This window comes from Chionomys nivalis, chromosome 20, assembly GCF_950005125.1.
Source record: "Chionomys nivalis chromosome 20, mChiNiv1.1, whole genome shotgun sequence".
Taxonomy (NCBI): Eukaryota; Metazoa; Chordata; class Mammalia; order Rodentia; family Cricetidae; genus Chionomys; species Chionomys nivalis.
In genome coordinates this window covers 62,195,278-62,212,863 of record NC_080105.1, presented here as the reverse complement: position 1 = coordinate 62,212,863, position 17,586 = coordinate 62,195,278, and the positions used below count along the sequence as shown (strand labels likewise).

The 17,586-nt window shown below is 42.8% G+C and overlaps 1 long non-coding RNA gene across 1 annotated transcript; it reads right to left on the bottom strand.

The window, feature by feature from the left end:
* Positions 1 to 1,479: 1,479 nt before the first annotated feature.
* LOC130862854 (uncharacterized) lies at positions 1,480 to 15,360 on the bottom strand. Its single transcript, XR_009055682.1, has 3 exons — positions 14,494 to 15,360; positions 6,404 to 6,455; positions 1,480 to 1,616 (listed from the first exon to the last, which is right to left on the bottom strand). It is a non-coding gene; the product is annotated as an uncharacterized LOC130862854 (long non-coding RNA).
* Positions 15,361 to 17,586: the final 2,226 nt, after the last annotated feature.

Genomic DNA, 17,586 nt, shown 5'->3' with positions numbered 1-17,586 from the left:
ACTATATTTTTGCTACTGTTATGAATTATAATATAAAATATCCGTGCTTTCTGATGGTCTTAGGCCAGTCCTGTGATAGGATCATTTGATCACCCATAAGAAGCTGTGACCACAAAAGTTAAGAAACCCTGCTATAAACTGATATAAATAAACAAACAGCACTTAAGAAAAAATGGAATGAAATTCTTAAACTAGAAAACATCGAAAAATATACCAGTAATGCATCTAAATTAAATAAATGCTAAAAATGACACCAATAAATGATGCTTTAAAATGATAAAAAAATTATAATAGAACACTTATCTATCCTAAATTTGAAATGGAGTAGTCCCTTCCCTGAGAGAAAGAACGACATTAATAAGAGACTGTATGACTTTGTTCCACTAAACAGCACTGAATCATGTCATTGTGGCTGGTGATAGCAAAAAGTTAGAAGCATTATAATTATGTATTGCTAAAAAGACAATAAACATCACCATAATACTACCAGCTTTGAAACATTTATAAGACAAACTTGAAAGTGAATGCAATATTCAAAAGTTCTAGAAACCACACCATCAATTTTCAAATCTCTCTTGTCACTGCACACCAAGAGCATGACTCTGTTTGTACACTGGACTGTGGTATTACAAGCATAATATCCAGGCTTGCAGAGTCTCCCCTTCCACTCCCCACGGCCATCCAGGACACTGTGGGCATGGGCTCTGGTGTGTCCCCCCCCACCCCGCAGCACCATCAGCACATACCTGAAGCCTCTCTGGGCACGGCCCAGGCCCCCGGTGGAGTCCTGGTCGCTGTCTGGGCAGAATCTGTGGACACTGGGGCGCGCTGTGGCCCTCTGTGCCCTATGTGGCCCTCTGGGAATCTTCCTGCAGCCTCCAGCGAGGCATCCCGGGGTCCGGGGGCGTCCTGAGTCCAGTCAGGGGCCTGCGGAGGGCACGGGGGAGACATGGGGTCAGCTTCTGGGACGGGCAGAGGGGCCTGGCGGGCTCTGGTCTCTGTCTGTGCAGAGTCTAGAGGCCTCCTGAGTGTCCTGTGTCTGCACAGGGGCGACCAGGACACCGTGGGCATGGGATCTGCCCCCCCCAGCACCATCAGCACGTACCTGAAGCCTCTCTGGGCATGGCACAGGCCCCCGGTGGAGTAATGGTCGCTGTCTGGGTAGAGTCTGTGGACACTGGGGCGCACTGTGGCCCTCTGTGCCCTATGTGGCCCTCTGGGAATCTTCCTGCAGCCTCCAGCGCGGCATCCCGGGGTCCGGGGGCATCCTGAGTTCAGTCAGGGGCCTGCGGAGGGCACGGGGGAGACGTGGGGTCAGCGTCTGGGACGGGCAGAGGGGCCTGGCAGACTCTGGTCTGTCTGTGCAGAGTCTGGAGGACTACTGAGTGTCCTGTGTCTGCACAGGGGCGACCAGGACACTGTGGGCATGGGCTTTGCCCCCCACCCAGCACCATCAGCACGTGCCTGAAGCCTCTCTGGACATGGCCCAGGCCCCCGGTGGAGTCCTCGTCGCCTTCTGGGCAGAGTCTGTGGACACTGTGGCCCTCTGGGAATCTTACTGCAGTCTCCAGCGAGGGATCTCGGGGTGCGGGGGCATCTTGAGTCCAGTCAGGGGCCTACATAGGGCACAGGGGAGACGTAGGGTCAGCATCTGGGCCGGGCGGACTCTGTCCAGAGTCCGGGGCCCTCCCGAGTGTCCTGTGTCCTCTGGCCGCCACTGCAGGAGGGAAGCCGCGCTGATGGCTCGCTCCCTCCCCACTCCCTTCTCGCTCCCTCTGTTCGCCCGCCCACCCCGGTTCTGGCGGGAAGCCTAGTGGAGCGCTCCTTCCCCACCCGCAGCAATCGCGGCTCCACAAGCGAAGGCTGGAGGCAGCGGCGATGGCTGGAGGCAGCGGCGGCGGCGGCGGTTTTTCTTCTTTTTTCTCCTTTCTCTGCTACTCCCGCGTGCTGGGAGCTGGCTCCCAGTGTGGCAGGAGCGGCGGGAAAGCAGGAATGAAGGAAGGAAGGAAGGAAGGAAGGAAGGAAGGAAGGAAGGAAGGAAGGAAGGAAGGAAGGACGGACCCGGGCTGGAAGCCCGGGGATCCTGGGAGAACGAGTCCGTCACAGACTGGTACCGGACTACAGGAAAAATGGCCGCCGAGAGGAATCATGGTAGACGTAGTCCTGGACCGGGAATCGGGTCCAGGAGCCCCAGGGGCTACGGAGAGCGGCAGGGCCGTCCATGCAAGGCTCGGGGGAGTGTCCACGGTCCCGGACACGCACCGCGGGGACCACATACCCCGCCCCCGGCAACACAGTCACCCCGAGTCCTTAGGGCCCCTCCCCGGCCCTGGCAACGCACAACCCCCGGCGCCACCAAACCCTAGCAATGCCCCACCCCTAGCCAAGCCTCAGCCATAGCCAGGCCATAACCACAGCCCCCCAGTCCCCCTAAGGGCCCGCTGACCCAGAGTGCCCGGTCACCCGGCCCCCACCCCCCCGGCCGTGGCAACGCCCCACCTACCCAGAGCGCCAACCACCTCTACCAACGCCCCACCCCTAGCCCATTACAGAATTAGTGACCAGTATAATAAACCCTTTCCCTTATAGTGCAGATAAGTTGGAGGACACTCATCTATTTTCCTTCTCACTGACCACTTAAGACCCAGCCTTGCAGCGGTTACAAGAATTTCTTTCCAGCACTGAGACACAGAAGCAGGACTAAGTGTTCAAAACAATTCTAAACTACATAGTGTGAGAAAAGTTGGTCTATATAAACTCAAGGTCAGCCTGGTCTACAAAGCTAGTTTCAGGACAGCCAAAGCTACACAAAGAAACCTCGTCATAAACAACAAAAATGTATTAATTTAGTTGTCTGTGATGTGCCCAACTATAATTCGGGTACATTGGAGATAAGGTGGTCAAATAACGCTGATTCTCTACAAGATTCTAGTCTATACAGTGAGTTCCAGGACAGCCAGAGATTCATAATGAGGATATTTTTTAAAAAAAAAAGAAAAAGAAAAAATTAAAAATTATAAATAAAAGTAATAAACATGATATTTTTGGTATGACTAATTTGGAACACTGATGAAGATATAAGGTGATTAATTTATCCTTGAGGTCCTAACAGGTTTAGATAGATGGCAAGGGATATAAACAACTAAGTTAACCCAGCCTTACAGAAAGTACTAGAAGGAAATCCCGAAAAAAGGAAGCTCACTTCACCAACAAAAACTAAAGCAACAGATAACCTCACATCAGCAAACCAAAGGAAGGGAAACACACAACAACTCCCACTGAAAAAGAACAGGAATTAACAACCACTGGTCATTAATAGCACTTAATATCAATGGTGTCAACTCACCTATAAAAGGACACAAACTAAGAAAATGGATAGGAATACAAGATCCAGACTTCTGTTGTATACATGAAACACGCCTCAACCTCAAAGACAGACATTGCATCAGAGTACAGGATAAGTTTTTCCGATTAAACGCACCTAAGAAAAAAGTAGGTGTAGCTATCCTAATATCTAACATAAAATAAATCAGAAGAGATGAAGAAAGACAGTTTATATTCATAACAAGATAAATCTATAAAACTGGAGTCTCAATCCTTAACATTTATGCCCCAAATACAAGAGCATTCACATGTGTAAAAGAAACATTAAAAAAGCTTAAAATATACACAAAAATACACACACTAATAGTAGGAGGCTTCGATATTCCACTAACCACAATATTACTTTGTTATACAAGACAAAACATTAATAGAGAAATAAGGAAACTAACAGATGTCATGAATGAAAAGGAGTTAACAGACATATACAGAACATTTCACCTAAACACAAATGAATAAACCTTCTTCTCAGCACCTCAGAACCTTCTCTGAAACTGACCACATACTGCATAGCAAAGCAAATATCCACAGGAAAAAAAAAATTGGAGTAACCCTATGTATCTTAGTGGATCAACAAGGTTTAAAGTTAGAACTTAAAAACAACAGTACTATCAGAAATCATAGAAATTCATGGAAATAAAAGAGTAAACTATTGAACCACCCCTAGGTCAAGGAAAAAATAAAAAAAAGAAATTAAAGAATTCCTAAAATTAAGCAAAAATGAAGCCACAAAGTACCCAAACATATGGGACACTATGAAAGCAATGATACGGGGAAAGTTCATAGCACATAAAGAAAGTGGAGGGGCTAGAGACAAGGCTCAGAGGTTAAGAGCATTGCCTGCTGTCCCAAAGGTCCTGAGTTCAATTCCCAGCATCCACATGGTGGCTCACAGGTATCTGTAATGGGGTCTGGTGCCCTCTTCGGGCCTGCAGGCATACACACAGACAGAATATTGTATACATAACAAATAAATAAATGTTTAAAAAAAGTGGAGAAAGGTCACTAGATAAACTCTTTTCTAAACTAACAAAAAAAAAGATAGAACATCCAAATTAACACAATCGGAAATGAAAAGGGATACCTAACAACAGACGCTAAGAGAATTCTTAGATCATACTACAAAAACCTGTACTCCACAAAATTAGGAAACATAAAAGAAATGGACATTTTTCTGGTTAGGTACCATATACCAAAAATAAATCAAGACCAGGTGAACAATTTAAATAGACCTATAAACTATAAGGAAATAGAAGCTATCATCAAAAGCCTCACAAACAAAAATATCCCAGGGACAAACAGTTTTAATGCTGAATTATACTCCTCAAAGTGTTCCCCATCATAGAACAAGAAGGAACAATGCCAAAATCTTTTTTTATGAGACTAGTTACCATGATCCCCAAACCACACAAAGACTAAACCAAGAAAGAGAGTTAACTCACTTATGAACTTAGATATCCAAAAATAATCAAGAAAATACTAGCAGACAGAATCGAAGAAAAAAAAATCAAAAAAATGCTTCATTTTCAAGTCAACTTGATCCCAGAGATGAAAGAATGGTAAAAAATAAAAAAAACTATTAATATAATACATCATGTAAATAAAATGAAAGAAAAAACATATGACAAACTCATTAGATGCTGAAAGAGCATTTGACAAAATATGATACCCCATCATGATAAAGGTCTTGGAGAGATCAGGGGTACAAGAAAGATATCTAAAAAATATAAAAGCACATGTCAGAATGGCTAAGTCCAAAAAAACCAATGATAACATAAGCTGAAGAGGATGTGAAGTAACTGTTGGGAATGCAAACTTGTGCAACCACTTTATAAATCACTATGGATGTTTCACAGAAAACTGGAAATCAAAGCACCCCAAGATCCAAAAATGCCACTATTGGAATTATAACAAAAAGACGTGCAATCATACTACAAAGATATATGTTCAACTATGTTCATAGAAGCATTTTTTTGTAATAGTCAGAACCTGGTAACACACTGAATACCCCTCAACTGAAGAATGGATAAAGAAAATGTGGAACATTCACATAGTTAGATTACTACTCAGTGGTAAAACAAAAAGATATGTTAAATTCTACATGCAAATGGATGGAACTAGAAAACACCATCCTGAGTCAGGTAACTCAGGCCCAAAAAGATGAATATGGTATTATGTACTCAATGATAAGTGGATATTAGCTATAAAAAGAGGATTTTGACTCTATAGTTCATGATCCTAGAAGCTAAGTAACAATGTGAACCCTAAGAAAAACATATAAATCCACTTGGAATTCAAAATATAAAAAATCAGCTGAAATAAAATGGGAACACAAGGATGGGGAAAAAGAAAGGTAGGAGAAGAGAAGGGGGAAAGGGGAGGGGTGAAGAGAACTTGAGGAAATGGGATCATTGAGATAGAGGAAGGTCAGAGATGAGAGCAAGGAAAGAGATATCTTGATAGAGGGAGCCATTATGAGGTTATCAAGAAACATGACTTTAGTAAATTCCTAGGAATCCACAAGGATGACCACAGATAAGACCCTAAGCAATAGAGAAGGGGGGACCTGAGCTGGCCTTCTCTTGTAGTCAGAATGATGAATAACTTAAATATCACCAAAGAACACACATCCATCAAATGATGGAAACAGAGGCAGAGACACACATCAAAGCTCTGGACTGATCTTTCAAAGTTCAATTGAAGAGTGGAAGGAGTGAGAATATGAGCAAAGAGGTCAAGACCATGATGGGCTCACCCACTGCAACAGTTTAACTGAGCTAATGGGAGCTAACCAACACCACTAAGACTGGGAAGGAACCAGCATAGGTCCAAACTATTCATTTGGAATGTGGTTGACAGTGATATGGCTCAGGAAGACTGATGGGTCACTGGGAGTGGAACCAGAATTTATCTCTACTGCTTCTACTGGCTTTTTGGGAAAGTATTCTCTTTAGATGGATACCTTGTTACATCCTACCTAGTAGAGAATGCCTTGGAACTTCCACAAAGCAATGTGCCTTACCTTCTGTAAGGATTGGATGGGTGGATGCTTGTTTGTTCCCAAGTGCTCAGACCTGAAATAATGACAAAGAAACCATATTATTAGTAATGCTGTTTTGTAACATGAACGGCCAACATTGAAACAATTCAAAGAGAGCATAACAACATTTAGTAACAAGATTCCCTGTGTATTTTCCATCTTTATGTGGCTTTACTGAACCTGTATTTCTTCTATTTTCACTTTTACTTAAAAAGACAGGTTCTCTGTGTAACTTTGTCCTGGAATAACTCTGAACGCTGTCCTTGAACTCAAAGAGATCTGAGTTAGCAGTGCTGAGATTAAAGGTGTGTGCTATCATGGAGACCTGTCTGTCCAGGCCTCCCAGGCATTGGGATTAAAGGTGTGTCCTGCCACACCTTGAAGTCACAAAGGTCAATCTTCCTCTGCCCCAAGTGAGACTGAAGTCTCACAACAGATTTACTTCTGGCTCCCAAGTGTTGGGATTAAAGGTGTGTACCACCACAACCAAGTACTCTTTTTTTCCACTTTAAGAACTTTGAGCCAGGTGTACAGAGCTAGTTCCAGGACAGACTCCAAAGCCACAGAGAAACCCTGTCTCGAAAAACCAAAAAAAAAAAAAAACCTTTGACCTTTGCCATGCATATATTTTAAACATACCATAAACCATTTAGTGGTTTTCTTCAGCTTTGAATCTCTCTTTACTGTATATATCAGCTGGATCTAGCACATTCCTTAGCTTTCTGTGATTCTAGCCTTGTGGCTGAGGTACCAGCCAGAGCAGCCTTCATTGCCACAACTCTACAGTGTTTCAAATTTCCAGACAGCAAGAAAGCAGCAGCATTCTGCTCACAGACCATAATCACTTGCTTTCTTAGTCAGAATGCCTGCCTGAAAGAATCAGAGTTTGCCCTGGCAGGAAGGAATAGAAAGCAAGCATATTAAAATGGTGCAGCTTTTTTTCTGCTGCAGCTGAAAACTGAGAAGCACATGTTCAGGTTTTCATCAACACCATTTAAGTGTTTCAAAGCAAGACCTCTTAAAGAGCTTCAGGGTTTTGCAGCTAAAACTGAGTCAGGAAGCTTCTCTTGGACGAGAGAGCTTGCTTGCCTCTAGGAAGCAGAACCAAGAAATTGCTGCTACCAAGAAAACATGCTAATTATATTCGTTCCAAACTTTATCAGGCTTTCTGTAGATGCAGTTTACACCATAGACGCCATTCTGTAACATGGCAGGGACCTGCATGTTGGGATTTCTTCACTGCCCAGTTCCCCACAACTGGCAAACCCTAAGGAAAATCACACAAAGATCTACATAATATATAAAACTGATTGGTAAATTAGCCATGTGGCTCAGTACCTTTCACAGCAGGGCAGATCACATGTTGCTTCTTAGGAGTCTGGGCAGGAGTATGGGAAGAGCTTCCTTCTTCCCAGAATACTCCTGTCCTCATCACCACACCTCTACTTCCTATCTGGTTGACCCACCTATACTTCCTGCCTGGCCAATCAGCGTTTATTTAAAGTATGATTGACAGAATTCAGACAATTCTCATGCACCACTGTTTGGCATAAGCCTGTTTCTGGCTAACTCACATCTAAGTGGTGGTGCACATCTTTACTACCAGCACTTAGGAGGCAGACACAGGCAGATCTCTGTGAGTTCAAAGCCACAGAAACCCAAAACTCAAAAAAAAAAGACCTTAAAACAAAGGTATAGCAATCAGGAACGGGATAAATATTAAGGATAAATATTTATAAAAGTATTTAGGATAAGTATAAAAATATTTAGGATAAAAATATTTAGGATAAATATTTATAAAAATATTTAAAAAATGGAATTTAATTTAGTATCCTGGAACTAAACATCAATGAATAATACCATTACAACTGGTGGTAGCAGAAAGTTAGAACAGTTTAATCATGCATTGCTAAATCAACAGCACTGTAGTTCTACCAGCTATTAAACTATTTTAAACATTTATAAGACAAACTTGAAAGGAGACTGCAATATTTAGAACTTCATAGAAACCATATTGTCAGTTTTACAGTCTATCTTCGAACTGCACACAAAAAGCATGACTCTGTTTGTACACTGGACAGTGATATAACAAGCAGAATATCCTATCACACCAGGACTGCAGCTCACCTTAATAGACCTGGATAGAGGTGGGTGGTCCTTGGACCTCCCACAGGGCAGGGAAACCTGATTGCTCTTTGGGCTGAGGAGGGAGGAAGACTTGATTGGGGGGGGTAGGAGGTGGTGGGGGGAAGAGGCAGAAATCTTTAATAATTAAATTAATTTAATTAATTAATTAATAAAAATAAAATAAAAAAATTTATTAAAAGCAAAAAAAAACAATTATGCAATCCTACTTCACAGTTTAACAGACGAGTGCTACTCTACACAGGAGAAACCATTTACAAGCTCCACCATTTGCAGCTCCAGGCAATCTGCTCCCTGCAGACACAGCCCATGCAGTGAATTTTTTCAGAGGCTGCAAGCAGGGTGTTGCAAGGATCACTTAGGACTACTTAGAAATAGGCAGGAACACACTAAACTCTGACTGTCCACTGGCTCCCACCCAGCCAGGAAAAGACGCACCACACAACAGCCACAACTCAACCTAGTTTGGGAACAGCGACCCCCGACTTCACCCGCCAAGCCAAGCCACTCCTCTGCACATGGGGAGAGCTGCCACGTGCACCAAGACCGGCCATTCCTCCCCACCTGGGGACTTTGGCCCCTCACTCACCTTAGCCCACCGCTCCTCCCATCTGTGGAGAACAAACACTAACCGTGGTGCAGCTGCCTAGCTGATAAACTCTCTCTCCCTACAGGCGCAGTGCATGGAAGAGGATGTGGTTTCTTTGGGAAGCACTAAACCGGAAGCCTGGCTCCTGGAAGAACCCTCCCATTTGACTGTAGGGTCGGCTGGAGGCTCTCATTGGTTAGTGAGGTCAGAGTGACAAAACCAGTTGAGCAGAAAGAGACACGGCACAGCATTCGCAGCACTGGCTGCTAATCTAAGGACAGACCTAGCCCAGATTGACTGGAGGATTCAGTCAAATTCAACAGAAAGTCTCTGGCAAATGTAAATAAATGGGTTCGGTTAAAAAGGAAGTGTACAAATTCAGAAAGGAGCTAACATATTAATCATGCATGAAAGGTTTGGCTCCTCAAAGCAGCATACTGCTGGCACTGTTTTCTCTAGAGGAATATAAATTTAAAATAAAACTAAAACGTCAAGTGGACAACTTTTTTTATATCTTCTAAATGGCAGCAGATATTAAGCTAAAATGATACAGTCATTTCTCACAAAGCTTAATCAGGCTTTTGTTTAATTAAGAAGGGCACAGAGGCTATACTGCTTGCCTATCATTCCTACTGAAAAGATGGTACTTTTCCAAGAAATATATAACTTACTCAGTTAGTTTGGTAGTGACTTTTTGACATGTAAGGTTACATGCTAAGATTTAATCTGAGATATAATTACAAAGAACACATTATTCCAAATACTTAGTACAAATAGATTCATTCTTGATATAGTAATTATACCAGATGAGTCATAAATGTTTTAACCAAAATAATGAAAAAGAAAGCCTGAGGATAAGCTAATAATGTCAATATCGACTATTACCAAAATGTTCTCCAGGACCTGATCTGTAGAGAACATCAGAGATGACCAAAGGCTCCTGCACAAGGAGTGACAGATCAGGGATGTGGAAAAGAATGCTGAGGACATGCCATGTCTTCTGTATAGATGCATTGTTAGGGTTCTGCCTGGGAGATGCAGGAAACCAATTCTGAACTATATTAACACTCCTACAGCAGCACCCTGAAGTCTTCCCCAACCATCACCACCCAAGTTGTCGTCTCCATAGAACCATTTGACAGTAAGAAAATTGTACAAAATTTCAAAAGTAGATATCAAATTAATAAAGCCATACAATGCACATGTATGTATTAGTGAGAAAAATATGATGGTGCTATCATTCAATTTTACAAAAAAATATAAGCCATATCAAAAAAATTATTGCCATTTTTATTTTTGATGAAAACTTGATGAATGGTCTGACTCAAAATGTGTAATAGAAGACTATATAAAAATAACCTTAGCAAGAGAAAATATTTGTTTCTTAAGACAGGGAGATATTAAGTCAGTGGTAAAGTCTTCTTAAAAATAAAAAAAAAAACAAGGTAAAAAGAAAGTGAGCAGATTTTCTATGTCCATCTCCTTTGATCAACCAGGCCCTGCACAGCTAACAAACCACCCAGAACACACGCTTTTCAACTCATGTCTTAATTTCCCTCTGTGCATGGGCTTGGAAGAACAGAAACAAGAATAAGAGCAAGCCCTTCATGTGATTGTGCAGTTACAGGTAGTTAACTCCTTCCCTGTCCCCCCTTTCTATTCATAATGTCCCTACTAGAAACATGTAGACCAATTCTATAATTTGGAAATTTCTGAGTCAAGGTGTCCACAGAATAGAGCTTCACGCTTCCATGGTGTGCATGTGCACATACAGTTTTCTGCACACTGAGCTTACAAGATATTGGTTTCTCATCATTCTCTAGTTAGTTAAGAAAGTTTTTTTATTTTTAATAAATTAGGTGATCTTGTTCCTTCAGCAGATCCAAGCCTCACCCTGGTCCAGCTGAAACAATCACTAGTAGACAGGTTATAAAAGCATAGGTAAAGTTTTTACTTTCCCTAGTTACTCAAAAAACAAAGCCTGGTTATAATCTAGGACATACTAGTGGTTCCCAACCTTCCTAATGATGTGTCCCTTTAATACAGTTCCTCATGCTGTGTTGACTCCCAAACATAAAATTATTTTCATTGCTACTTCATAAATGATTTTGCTAGTGTCATGAGTCATAAGTAAATATTTTTGTTTTCCAGTGGTCTTAGACACTTAGAATACCCCTGCAAAAGAGTTGTCCAAATTCTAAAGGAATCACAACCCACTAGTTGAGAACTGCTGACATAGCCACTTCTTCCAACACCTTTGGCTTTATAAAAAATCTCTTCTTCGCCAGGCGATGGTGGCGCATGCCTTTAATCCCAGCACTCGGGAGGCAGAGGCAGGCGGATCTCTGGTCTACAAGAGCTAGTTCCAGGACAGACTCCAAAGACACAGAGAAACCCTGTCTCGAAAAACATAAATAAATAAATAAATAAATAAATAAATAAATAAATAAATAAATAAATAAAAATAAAATTAAAAAAATTAAATAATCTCTTCTTTTTGGGGCCCTCAGTTGCTTATGGGGTGAGTGTGAGTATATCCTCCGCCTCCTGAAGTAGAAGCTTTGAAGTTTTCCACTATTGAGAGTGATGCTGGCTGTGGGAGAACTACATATGATTTACAAAGTAGGGAATTCATACACCAGCAGTTTTAGACTACTTGTGTGTAAGTCAATATCGTTCTCACATTTGCTACAATTTAATTATTTAGGTCACTAACTAGTTTATAAATAATCCTGACATTCAAGTCAAATTCTGTGACATGAAATCTGGAGCCCATGGTTTTACTTCATTCTTGTAGAAGGAGCAAGCAGACAACCTTATGAGGTAAACAAAACCTGATTAAGCCTGAAACACAGGCTCTTCACTCCTGGAGAAAATGACGGACATATTGAAAGACATGCATTCATCACACTTAAACAAGGGAATGCAGAAGAAAACGTAGAAAGACATTTAATAGTTAATACTGGTAAATCTTAGGAATTTCAATGCTTTCCTAATTTTCAAACGTAAGGAAAAATTTCCCCAAAAGAATGCAACCAAGGAAAACCACATTCAGTTATGTGTGCTCTTAGTGAAGCCTAATGTGGGTGAGCTTCTGAGTGGATTTTAATCAAAGATGCTCATTTACATCAGAAGATGAGTACCCCACATAGTTGCTAAGAAAAATACAGAGTAGGAAAAAGTAAGACTGTTTTATTCGTTTACTGTGTCAAACGATTTAATTGGGTTTTCTAACCAAACTGTGCACTGGCTGAAGTAAAAATTATGGGAAACATCAAGATAACACAAAATCCCCTGCTCCAGCTGCAGTACTATGTGCACTGAACCCCTGTGTCAGGCCCCAGGAGCATCCCTGTCACTTCCATCTGTGGTGGACACAAAAGGAGGTGGGTGACCTCTATGACCACATTTTCAACACATCTGAAAGCTAAGCACAGTCCTCTCCTGAAGATACATCCAACTGTTGGGTTTATGATCCTTTCCACTAGGGAAGGTGCAGAGAAGCTACTGTGGATGCAGATATGAAGAAAGGTATGTCTATATACAGAGGTTTCCACATAGAGATATAGGAGTGGGAGCATGATTAATAAAAACTCAGAGATAGGTATTAGGGTTCAACCTGAAGACCAGAAAAGCAAAGCAGTCAGTCACTGACTCTGACCTTAACCTCAGTCTGAAAATGGTGATGCTGCCTCCGGGAAGTCTCAGAATGAGACTGTGACTGAGAGCTGTCGCCTCCCTTTTTATAATCATCTCTAGTTCCGGGATTAAGGTCATGCACCACCACTGCTTGGTTTCTATGGTAAACTAGGATGGCTACTGATTAAAGGTGTATGTCATTGTAACTACTGGGATTTAAGGTGTATGTCATTGTAACTACTGGGATTAAAGTATGCTGCATAGTAAGTAAGACTGGCCAACATGGCTGTTTTACTTTTCCAAGCTTCAGGCAAGCTTTATTTTTTAAAATACAAATAAAACGACAATACAGAAGTTTGTCTTAAGACCTAAGAAATTAGCTAAATGTGAAAACTGAAATTCTACTAATGAGAACAAAAGTAATTCTCATGCAGTAGTGTAAACTAACAGATCCGTGGTCTGCCTTCAGTTCCCCAGACCTGGTCAAGGGTAAGATATCCTTAGAGTTCACAATGGGAATTTTAATTTTGTGTTGGTTTTTATGATAAAATGTATGCATCACCCCATTGAGAAATACATCTAAATAACTACTTCTAAATGAAGCACAGACACACAAATTACTACCCAAAGCTCTAACTCTTTGAGTGCAAAGTATGTAACTTGGAGAGAAAATAGTTGGGAAAATAAGATAATACCTAATATAAAGATATGCTCACAGCAAGTTAAGGGCAGAGAACATACACTTACTAGGAATAGAAGTCAGTTAGCTATATAGCTGGCTCAGTGCATGGCATTCTGAAGGCCATTACATCAATTCTACACACCAACATAGCATTAAGCACTGAAGGGAACCGTGAATAGCAGTTCAGTTAGCACAAACAGTACCTGCAGCTTTATCCTGCAAGCTTACATTTTCACAGGTTGTGAAGGTTGCCCAGTTCTTTCATGGCCACTGTGCTTGGATAGCATTGCAGTATGGAACCTTTGGATATCGTATTTATATTTATAAATATCTTTAAATTGCAATTCAGTTAGCAATATCTATCATTTGTATGCAAGATTTTTATGTAGATTGTTTGTTTTACCACTATTGGTGGTGGTGCGCTAGAGCAGTGGATCTCCACCTTATTAAAGCTGTGACCCTTTAAAGTAGTTCCTTACGCTGTGGTGACCCCAGTCCATATTTCACGGTGTATTGAACAAAGCTTGTCTGAAGATTCTAGTGCAGAGCTAAACCACTAGAAGCCAGGGAGTGGGGGCTCACACCTTTGATCCCAGCAATAGGGAGGTAGATAGGACTAGACAGGACTATAAGGAGGGAGGAGTCAAGAGCACTGCAGTCTGAAGGTTTAGTGGAGACAGATACAGTCTGGAGATGCACCTCAGTTAGAGCCCTGGTAGAGGTAAAAAATCTGTAATGGCTGACAATCTGTTTCTCTGATCTTCAGCATTAACTCCCAGTATCTGACTCTCGGTTTTTATTATTAATAGCAATTAGAATTAATGCTACATCATTGCTACTTCATAACTGCAATTTTGCTACTGTTATGAATTGTAATCAAAATATCTGATATGCAGGATATCTGTTATGTCCCCTGTGAAAGGGTCATTCAGCCACAGGAGGTCATGACCCACGGGCTTAGAACCACGAGCTGGAATCTTGTAAAGCAGCCCTCTACCACTGAGTTAACCCACCTACCTTCCAGCAGCTTGTCCAAGCTGGTGACCTTCCGACTGCCATCTATGGTGTAGATTGTGCGGACGCCCTGAGGCAGGTTCACATTGTCAGACAGGAAGCAGGTCAGCTCTATGAGGAGCACATCAAAGGAATGAAAGCGATCATTGGAGATGGCAAAGACCAGGCCTCTGAAGTAACGGTCCCCATTCCGGTAGAAGCATGCCTTCTTGGCCTTCTTCTCTGAGTTTAAGTCCTGCAAATCCGAGGTGCAGTAGAAGTTGCAGTGAGCAATGTGCACCAGGCTGAGGAAGAGCCCATTGCCCTTGGGGCTAGAGATGCTGATGGCCCCGGAGGAGCTGGGAGCACCTCTCCGCGACCCTGGCCGTGGCCTTCTGTCCCGTTCTTCCAAATTGCTCCAGCTCAATGCTCCTGGTGCTGGCCACCGCGGATGCTCAGAGATAGCTCTCCACAAATAAATTAATAAAGGAACGTCCCAACAGCCCCAGCCGCAGTGCGCCGTGATCTGGGTGCTCCGGCCTTAAAGCATTGGGACACCTGGTTCGAGCATGGCCATGCTTGCAGATGGACCCGCTCAGCAAGCTAAAAGCGGTTGCAGCTTGTAGCTGCCCAGCTCATTATCCCGCGCCCCCTCTTCGTCACCGCCGCGGAGCCCCACGCCCAACAAGCGCTTCCTTCGCCGGGTCACACCTCACAAATAGCGCGCGGGCAGCGGGCCAGGAACCACTAAGTTAAAAGGCAAGAGGATTGCCCAGGTTCGGATCCAGCCCGCGCTTGCTCTCCGGAGTGCAGAATGGAGGAAGGAAGCTGAGGGGGTGAGGTGGAGCGCGAGCATTGACGAGGCGCCTCGGGGCTATGTTGCGCGGCCTGGGGTCCTGGTCCACGGCCAGTTAGAGGCCAGGCTGACCGTGAGGATCCTCACCACAGCGCTGGGCCCCTGAGGGAAGAGCGCAGTCGCCTCCCACGGGCGCACGCTTGCGGGCATTCGCACTCCCGGCAGCCTGGCAGAGCCTGGACCCAGGAGGACTCCTTCTGTCCCTCTTGCGATGCCACAAACCACAGGGAAAGGGAGGTGGTGAGGAAGAGGGCAGCGCCCCACAATGAGCGGCTCGACCATTCTTGGAGGCCCCACCCACCTTGCTGCGTGAGCTACATGCTCCCGGGCTTGGCAGCGCACCCCGAAACCGCCGGGGGTGGGGGGAGCGGGGCGGGGCGGCGCTAGTATAATCAGACTAGCCAAAATAACTACAAAGGAAGGAGACTCAAGGGCAGCAAGCACATCCTTAATCCGACTCTCCGGGGAGAACAGAAGTCAACCTAGGGCAGAAATACAAAAACATAGCACTAGGTTTAGACGTGATGTTTATTTTTTTATTAACAACCCATGCATTGTTTCATTTAGAGATCCTTTGGGGAGAAAATCCTTCACACTTTCTATGGAGATTAGCTAACGCGCTAGTTCCAGTAACTTTGAATGAATAAATGACTAGAATTTATTGGTTGGGGGAAGGTCAATTTAATCAATTTGTTGAAAGCTTGCCATTTGACAGGCATTAATCAATCCCATCATTGGGGATGTACAGGCAGAGAATAGAACCCATGGGCTCTTCCCAAGGTGTTCAATCTGAACTCACAGAAATGGACTGACAAACATCTACCATGCAGAAATCTTTTCCTTAGCGGTGTGTGATTCACAATAAAAGCGTATTTAGTAATTTCACTTTGGCGTTGAATATCAAAGACATTTGGCCCTAATCTGACATATGAAATTAATGATTCAGCACCTGGTTCTTCAGTGGTGATGGGGAAACTGTCCTTTAAGGTAGGATGTCAAAAGAGCTGGAGTCCTGGAACCACGTGAAACAGGAATGGGTGGGAACACAATCTTCAGTACCATCGAAGCAAATCACTTTTCTTAAGGGATTTAATGAATATGATACAGATCAAGACCTTGCGGGCCACAACTTGAGAGCTCATGAAGGTAGAGGGAAAAATTGTTCCATGGTCATCAAAGATGACTCAGTAGGTAAGAGTACTTGCTGCCAAGTCTGATCGCCTGGGTACAATGACCAGAACCCACGTGGTGGAAGGAAGGCATATATTCCTGCAAATTATCCTCTGCCCTCTGCATGCATGCCATGACATACAGTGCAGTAAATAAATGTAAAAGCTTTTGAAAGAAAAATTGTTCCTGCATTCCAGTTCTAATTCAAACAAATTGGGGGCAGGTAGGCTTTAAAAGAGACAACGACTAGTTAATCTGGATTGCTTTATGAATTAAAATTTATAGAACCATAACAGATTTTCCTCTTTCACGAAATTGTAGAATTTCTTTACTAAGAGGTTTAAAATTAGCATTTCCCTTGTTGGGATTTTCCCCTTCTCAGAAACACAGTCTGACATGCTAATTGTTCACCTGCTGTAGACTGTCTGGCAATTAGGTCACTTTCTGAAAACTGGCAAGTTGACTTTATTTCTCTCTTGGTTGTGAATTTTCTCTGTCCTGCTTTGTAACTCCCCTTAGTCTAGCATTTACTTGAATAAAAAATTGGGGGAAATATTTCAAATACATTTCCATTTCTCAGTTACAGGCAATTTAAGAAATTACATCTCAAAATATTCCCTCTATCATATTGGATGACTCCTTTCTGTTCTTAGTAAGGAATTTATAATCATAGACGATCTAGTGAGTGCAAAAATTTCACTGACAATCTGCAACAAGAATTTTCTAGAAACTTGACAACAGGTATGGCTCCAAATAAGAGATCCTGACCTAGGGAGTGGTTAATTAGTAGTTTGAATACAGAGGTGGATTTGTTCCACCTTCACCAAAGGTTAGAGAATTCAAATCTATTCCTGTTCCTTAAAGGGGGGGAATTGGCAGGAGATTCCAGGGAGTGGCTGCCTGCAGAATACTTGGTCTATTCCTTATATCATGTTAATGAAGTCTCTTGCCTCCCCCTGCCCTTTTAGACTGGAGTATATAATAAGCATGTGGAAAATAAATGTGGCAGATTTAGTATTCACTAAATTTCCCTCCCGGTGATGTTCTGTGTCTCTGTCTCTTATTTCTCTCATATATCTGTTCCTTTTGCT